The sequence below is a fragment of the Ornithorhynchus anatinus genome, chromosome 9, assembly GCF_004115215.2.
Source record: "Ornithorhynchus anatinus isolate Pmale09 chromosome 9, mOrnAna1.pri.v4, whole genome shotgun sequence".
In the NCBI taxonomy this organism is placed as follows: Eukaryota; Metazoa; Chordata; class Mammalia; order Monotremata; family Ornithorhynchidae; genus Ornithorhynchus; species Ornithorhynchus anatinus.
Genome location: NC_041736.1, coordinates 8,188,379 through 8,196,414, shown reverse-complemented (window position 1 = coordinate 8,196,414; position 8,036 = coordinate 8,188,379). Strand labels below are relative to the sequence as shown.

Sequence of the window (8,036 nt, the reverse complement as noted above, 5' to 3'; positions counted from 1 at the left end):
TGTCCTCCTTCCTGTTTAGACTGTAAGCCCCATGTAGGACAGGAACTGTGTTATTATCTTAAATCTACCACAGTGCTTGGCATATAGTAAGTGCTTAACAAATATTCTGTACTTCCAAGTGCCTAGTGCAATCCATTGCATCAAGTGGCTGGTCAATAAATGACTCCTGTCTTCTTCTTCCTCCTCCTCCTTCTCCCTGCTATCTTTCTTCTCCTCCTCTATTCGCCCACCTTCTCTTTTTCCTCCCTCTTTCCACCCTCTCCTCCACTTTTCACTTGCTCCTCTCAAAGGCATTTCCGTTTTCAATTGCGTTCTTCTAGGGAAGCCTGGTAGCCTGTCCTAAAGAGACAGTCCCCAAAGAAGGCTCCTTTTTGGCTATTTTGTTTCAGTCCCCAGATTCCCATACATAAAGTAGGATTCCAGGGGCATTCATTCATTCAACAGTATTTATTGAGTGTTTACTAATGTGCAGAGCACTGTACTAAGCGCTTGGAATGTACAATTTGGCAACAGAAAGAGACAATCCCTGCCCAGTGATGGGCTCACAGTCTAGGGGCATGAGCTGGGAGGCAATGTGGACTAGTGAACAAGCTACAGGGAGGCAGTGCAGACCAGTGGATAGGTCGTGGGTAGGCAGTGGGGGCCAGTGGGTAATCCACTGGGAGGCAGAGTTCTGCCATCGATTTTCAGAGATTTCACTTAATTTCTCCCGGTCTCAGTTTTCCTCAGTGTTGCTTCTCATTTAAGAAACTCTCAATCACTCTTCAAGAAGCAATTGGTTTCCTTCAAAATACAACAACCCTCCCCTCACAAAGAATCCCCAAACCACATGCATTAGTGGAATCCTCTGCGTGTGCAATAATAGTTCTACGTGTTGGTAACAACTCTTAAATCTTGAAAAGCAGGAAATGTTCTTTAAGCAGCCTGTTCCTTCCATCTCAACTGAACAATTCAAATCTCAGATTACAGGTTGTGTAGCAACTTGACCATGAACTTGAGTAATGGGGCTGATTGGAGATCTCATTCCAGAGGATAAATGCTTCACAAGCCGTAATTTAAAACACTGTTCTTTTTGTGCAGCCGAACCGGATGCATAGTATTAAGCTGTTTCAATAACGCCTTGTTTCTTCGGGAATGAGTCTTAGTATCCGTGTCGGCCGATCTGCGTGGAGAATCAGCTTGGTTTAAAGGATACAGCACGGGACTGGGAGCCAGAAGGACCCGGGTTCTAATCCCAGCCCCACCACTTGTCTGCTATGTGACCTTGGGCAGTCACTTAACTTCTCTGAGTCCTCAGTTCTCTCCTCTGTAAAATAGGGATTAAGGCCATGAGCCCCACGTGGGACATGGGCTTGTGTCCAACCTTGTATCTACCTCTGCACTTAGTACAGTGCCTGGCACATAGTAAGCGCTTAACAAATAAATGCCATTGATTGATAAGCACTAACTATGCACCAAGAACTATGCTAAGCACCGGGTTAGTTCGAAGATAATCAGATCAGATACAGATCCTGGCCCACATGGGCCTCACAGTCTAAATAGGAGGGCGAATGGTATTTAATCCCATTTTACGGGTAAGAAAACTGAAGCAGAGAGAAGTTGTGACTTCTCCGAAGACACACGGTAGGCAAGTGATGCAGCTGGGATTAGAACCCGGTTCCTCGGACTCTAAGGTCAGTGCTCTTTCCACGAGGCCACACTGCTTCTCACAAAGTGAGAGTCAGCAAGCGAAGCTAGAGAAGTGATGGAATTTAGTAGCATGAGCATCAGTAGTAAGCATGTGGGAAGCTCTGTCTTAGACACTTGGGAGAGATGCAGGAAAAGTAAATGACACCTTCCCTAGCCCTCTTCTCCAGAAGCTTAAAATTGAATGGAGAAGGCAAGCAGATGTAAACTGAGAAATATACATGAGTTAAAACTCATGAGCATAAATGATAAAAATCAATCAATTACCAATCAAAAGCAAATTGATACATAAAAGTTGTGAAATGGCTGAGGGAGTGGTGGCTCCTTTTGTGGGCAGGGAGCACAACTGTTCACTCTGTTGAACTCTCTCTAGGTCTTAGCCCACTGCTTTATAATGATCATGGCATTTGTTAAGCGTTTACTACGTGCCAGGCACTGTACTAAGCGCCGGGGTGGACACAAGCAAATCGAGTTGGACACAAACCAAGTGCTCGGTAAATGCCATTGATCGCTGATGAGTAGAAAAATTAGGATTAATCAGGGAACCCTTCCTGGATAAGGTGGCTTTTTCTAACTACATTGAAGGAGGAGAAGGGTATAGTTCAGTGTGAAAGGAGACGTGGGTCAGATTTCCTTTATTGGACAGCAGATCACATGGCAGAGAAACACTCTGCATCTATCTAGCTCATCCCAGGAGATTCAGGCCACTGCTACCAACAAAGGAATAATCGTTGGGCTCTTCTTTCTCCCAGGCCCCATGTGGACAGAGGGAAAGCCAAACACCCAAGACCTCAGAGAAAGACAGGCCTCTCTGTCTCTGAACTGGAGGCAGGCACCTTATCTATCCTCGCTCCTCCTTTTCCCCAAGGATCAGGACCATTGCTTGGAAGCGCCGAGATTCAGAAACTGCCTCCTTGCCAAGATTTAAATTCCTAACCTTTCTAGTGGCACTTGGGACTGAACAATGGTTCTTGAGAGAGGTTATTAAGCCACTATGCCAGTTACGCTTAAATTTGGAGGCTGGAAAGCAGGGTGTACACTGAAACCAGAACACCTCTTCTGCTTGAATCAGCACATTTCTTAATGTCAACAATTAGAAATTACCATTAAGTGCATTACAATCAAAGGATGTCTGCAGTTCAAGACAAATTAATGAGGTACACTAAAAATTGGAACCGCTACTCCCTTTCCTCCTTTGTTTTGAAGAATTTCTGGGAGTGCTTTGGGTATTTTTAGCTCCACTCCCAGAAAAACCAGCAGACCTCTGCGTTGTCCCGATCTCATCCAAACAGCGTGAGGCTTTGTTGGCGGCGGTTGATGTATTTGAAATTGCGAACGTTCTCATCGACAGCTTATCCAAGCAGTAACCAGTTAGCGATGTCAAAGCAGAATCCAGTTAGTTGTAAAGTGCCCAAATTGATCATGATTGGAGAGGGCTGGCCCTCCAATTTGTCAGTGGTTAACCGACTCTGAAGAATTCACAGATATAAACTATCCAGAGCATTCCCAGACTCAGATCGATGTACTAAAAACACTACCAAGCCACAGGTGGGGAATTAAGTTTCTAAGAACACAGTCCGGTCCTGAGGGTTCTCTCCCTCACAGATCATTTAGGATTCAGCAGAGCAAACACATCCACTTGCTCTACTTAGGTAGATGTGAAGTGTTGGGAGGGGCAGCTACATTTCTATATGCAAATTCCAAGTCATTACCATTTTTATGGTACATGCAGTAAAATCATAATTTGCACCCAGAATTGACTTTCAAGTTGTGTAGGACTGGTGTTTCTAAGAGTCTTTCTTTTAGCTAGATTTTTGTTGTTATATTAACTATTCTGCAGTGAACGATATAATTGTTGATTCGGTTTTCTGTTCAAAGCCCAACATTTCTTGTTTTTCCCTCCAAAGAACCTGTTTTAATGCCATCGACAACAGAAGCTAAAACTGAATGCTTGTATATTTATATGAACTTTGAATTTTTTGGGAGAATTTGGGTGCACTGTGTATTTCAGAACCCTGCTATGCTATGTAACCGAATCCACCACACATTGGCAGTTGAAATCAGAAAATAATTAGAAATACCAGGAAATAAGTAAATTTAAAAAACATCTGAGAAAGTGTTGACACATTCTCTCTCAACCTTTTATCTTTCTCTCTCCTATCTCTCTCTCTCTCTCTAAATTTAAGGTAGCAGTCATTTGATTAAGTATTAAATGAGTGAGGATTCTGACAGGGCATGTTTTTAGCATTTGACAGAGGACAAGGGCCCAAACAGATACCTAAAAGAACTTGGAAAACAGAAAATCCCAGAAAATGACACAGAAAATATATTGTGTTTCCTTGGAATTCCAAAGGTTGCATTGCAAGTAAAGGCAAATTGCAATAGCTAAGAGATTTTAGAATTCATTTCAGGATTCAGTGGGGCTGTTTTCTCTTTCAGCTAACAGCAGCCATCTTGAGCTAACTTATTTGTAGGATTGAATTCTTAATTTATGTTGGTGTGAATAAACTTCAACTCTCGACTTACCTGCTCAAAATGATTTATAAACACGACCTCATTAATTAACTATTACCTGTCCCTCCTCCCTCTGCTAGGTTTTGCAAGTCACTTTTCATGATTTCTTCTGTTTTGGTTTGAACTTTTTGGCCTTCAGACTCCTCTTTTTGGATCAGGCCACTGCCTAAGTTCCGAAGATAAGAGCTAGATCATCGGCCTACTACTACTAATTTTTTTTCTATTACTTTTATCATGCCCATAGAGTCAGAGGCCATGGGGGCATTTAATCAGTTGACCAAAGGGAATAAAAATGCTTAAAACTCTTTCTGGTAATAGCCCATCCACTATTTGCTTTGTCATATTGGTTTAATTTTGTGCATTCCGTATTAACCACAAAGAAAAGGATGGAATTCAGAACTGGAGAACAGCACCAAATCGTATCATTCACATTCTCCCCTTCCTGAATTTTCTTATATCCCTTGCCATTAGAATGGCATTAATGACAATTACAAAGGACATTTTGAAAAAGGAAAAGGTGAAATTATTCCAACAAGTGAATCTTTTCACATTCGATTCAAGCTTCCTCCCTGCCATTTCCTTTTAGTTTTTCAAATGTACATGTGTTCGAGTAATTACATTATTAGTTTCACCATGTGTCGTATAACATACTTCCCAGAATCTATCTTCTGGAATCAGTTCCTAAAATTCTTGTCCTTGGGCAGTCTGTATCTACTGTTGTGACATTCACATATCTTTATCCATGCATTCTGGTGAGGCCCGTTTGGTGCCAAACATTTTTTTTTTCTACTTTGGAAAACACAATTCTCTAGGCAATTTCTTCCGCAGATGCCTTCAGTTCTATTTTTTCTCAAGAAAGAGTAGTCCTAGGCTCTTCAGAAGAGGTAATGCCTTTTTCACACCTTTTATGGTATAAAACAATTGTGAAAGTCAACACTGGCTAAAAATTAAATTTACCAAGGTGTTCTGCTCTGCCTCTCTCTTCCATGTTGTATGTTCTTTGGGGAAGTGTGTGTTTGGGGTTTTGCCTAATTCATTTTTCTTGCCTCCAGATCATGTGCTCTGCCAAGTTCTTGCCCCTTTGTGCAATCACCACTTCCCATATCACTGCTGTACATTTCAGCATATCCTCCACTCTACCGTATAACACCTCAGTCAACCACATATCCATCTTTCCCTTTCCTTTCTCCTATGTGGAATTCATTTTGTGTCTGTCTAACCCTCTAGATTGTGGGGGACAGTGATGGGATCTTCTAATTCTGTTTTACTCTCCCCAGCACTTAGTACTGTACATAATAGGCAGTCAGTAAATACTCTTGACTGGGGGAACTCAGAGAGTATTGGCTGTAGGCTGGTGCTGTGGAGAGAGGAAAAAAAAGACAGAAAAGGTGAGGAAGAAGAGGTGATATCAGTAGGAAATGAGGGCAGACTCAATGAACGGTATGAAGGCCCATTTCATTTTTAAGAATGTGCGAAATGGTTTAATGAATTGAAATTAACCACTCTCTGAATGGTAATGATGTGGACTGGTTAAATCTTATTTTCTCTGTACTTCAGCATGGCTGGTGTATTTTGTAAACATTTTTCAGGATTGCCATTGGACAGAAACTCCTGCAGATTATAAAGAAAGGAGGATTTTTGTCTTTTACTACTTGTCTGAATTCATGGGGTGTAGAAGTTTTTACAATTCCATTAAATTCCATTATGGATTGTCAATCCAAAAGACATCTCCCTTCTTTAGGGAAGCCATCCCATTCCATTTATAGCACTTCCTCCTCTTAACTGATATTCGGTTGGCTAATCTTCTTACTCCCTCTCAGGGTCACACCTGGAGAGTTTCCAGTACTCTACCAGTCTCGGCTACGGGAGGGAGAGTCAAGCAGAGAAATACCCATTCCATTCTTAGCTTCGCCAGTGGCTAGCGAGTGGAAGGCAATCTGCTACAAGTCAAAACTCACCCATGCTGGGCAGCAGTGGCAGGGGAAAGAGTCGAGGGCGGAGACTCAGGGTTACTGCGCGAAAGGAGGCGGTGGTAAACCACTTCCATACTTTTACCAAGAAAACTCTGTGGATACACTGTCAGAACGATCGCAGATGGAGAGCGGGGCTTTCTGGGAGAGATATGTCTATGGTGTCGCTACGGGTTGGAAACGACTCGACAGCATAAGACAAGAGAAGTCTTCTTACTAATAGTAATAATAATGTTGGTATTCGTTAAGCGCTTACTAGGTGCAGAGCACTGTTCTAAGCGCTGGGATAGATACAGGGTAATCAGGTTGTCCCACGTGAGGCTCACAGTCTTAATCCCCATTTTACAGATGAGGGAACTGAGGCACAGAGAAGTTAAGTGACTGGCCCACCGCTGACAAGTGGCAGAGCCGGAATTTGAACTCATGACCTCTGAGATCATGAGTACTACAGGGTCCCTAATGACACAAGCCCATAGTCTCTGGCATGTTGCCTTCTGTCTCTTCTCTTCCTCTCTCCTACCCCTTCCTCATGTGTTTCACATCACTCAAATGGCAGGACTGAGTTTTCTTAGGGGCAGTTGTGTGCCAGGGGCTCCATCTTTCTGATGTTGTGATTCTTTTATTGGAAAAAAGTCAAGCAGGAATATTTATTGTCTACAGCGTGCAGAACCTTGTAATGTAGTAAGTACTTGGGAGACTACAATAGAGTTAGTAGACACAGTCCTTCCCTCAAGGAACTTGTATATCATATGCCGGCTTGGAGCTGTTGTCAGCAAACAGGGCACATAGTCCCACCTACCATAATTCACGCTTGAAACCTTTCTCTTAGGATATAGGTGATCATTAGATCATGGGTGGACACTCATGAAGCACTCAACCTGTAATATAGTGCCAGCTAAACCACAGAAATGTTGGTTTTAAAGGACAAGCTTGTTCCCTGACAAAAAAGATTTTATATCACAGATCCCCTGCCGTTTATTTCAGTGCACAGTTACTTCTGTGATTCAATTTGATTTGAGTTCAACTAAGCTCACTCTCTAAGCTGATCAACAATTCTTTCTATTGGAGTAATCAGTGCTCTTTTTAGTAACATGCAGTGATGAAATAATTGCTAGGTCCAGGAAGACGGAGTTTTATTCCTCTTACTTTAACTCCCAAAATTGGTTTATTGGTTTGGAGTGCGAGCCCCACGTGGGACCGGAACTGTGTGCAACGTGGGTAATTTTTGTCTATCCCAACTCTTAGAACAGTGTTGGACACATAGTAAGCACTTAACAAATGCAGTACTATAATGATAGTTGTTGTATTCAGATTTAACTTCTCTGGGAGTGGAAATGGAGGCATCCGAGTAATTCCATTTTGAAATACCAAAAATACCACCAACGTCACAGAGTCTAGCGGTAGACTCATTGAAATATCTCACTGCTCTCCGGTGTGGCCAAATCCTAACCATCTGCGTGTTTTAGGTTAACCGATGGAAGAACACTATCAAACAACTCCATCGAGAATCTCACTGTGACTTCCGACCAAACTGCAGCCCCGCAAACATGATCCTGAAGAGATAGATCAGTCAGTCTATGTTACTGAGGCTTACTGTGTGCAGAACACTGTACTGAGCGCTTGGGCAAGTACAGTAGAGTCAGTAGACTTGATCCTTGCCCACAAGGAACATATGGAGTCTACAGGAGAGCTTAGATACAGGAGAAGTATAGAGAACAGTTGAAGGAGAAGCAGCATGGCACAGGATAGAGCATGATCTTGGGAATAAGAAGGAACTGGGTTCAAATCCTGGCTCTGCTACTCATCTGATGGGTGACCTGGAGCAATTCACTTCACTGCTCAGTGTCAGTTATCTCATCTGTAAAA

At 42.6% G+C, this 8,036-nt stretch overlaps 1 non-coding gene across 1 annotated transcript; it reads left to right on the top strand.

Annotated features, from left to right (window-relative positions):
- The first annotated feature begins 6,010 nt into the window (after positions 1 to 6,010).
- On the top strand, positions 6,011 to 6,148 carry LOC114814421. Its single transcript, XR_003762219.1, has one exon. It is a non-coding gene; the product is annotated as a small nucleolar RNA SNORA7 (small nucleolar RNA).
- The last annotated feature ends 1,888 nt before the right edge of the window (positions 6,149 to 8,036 follow it).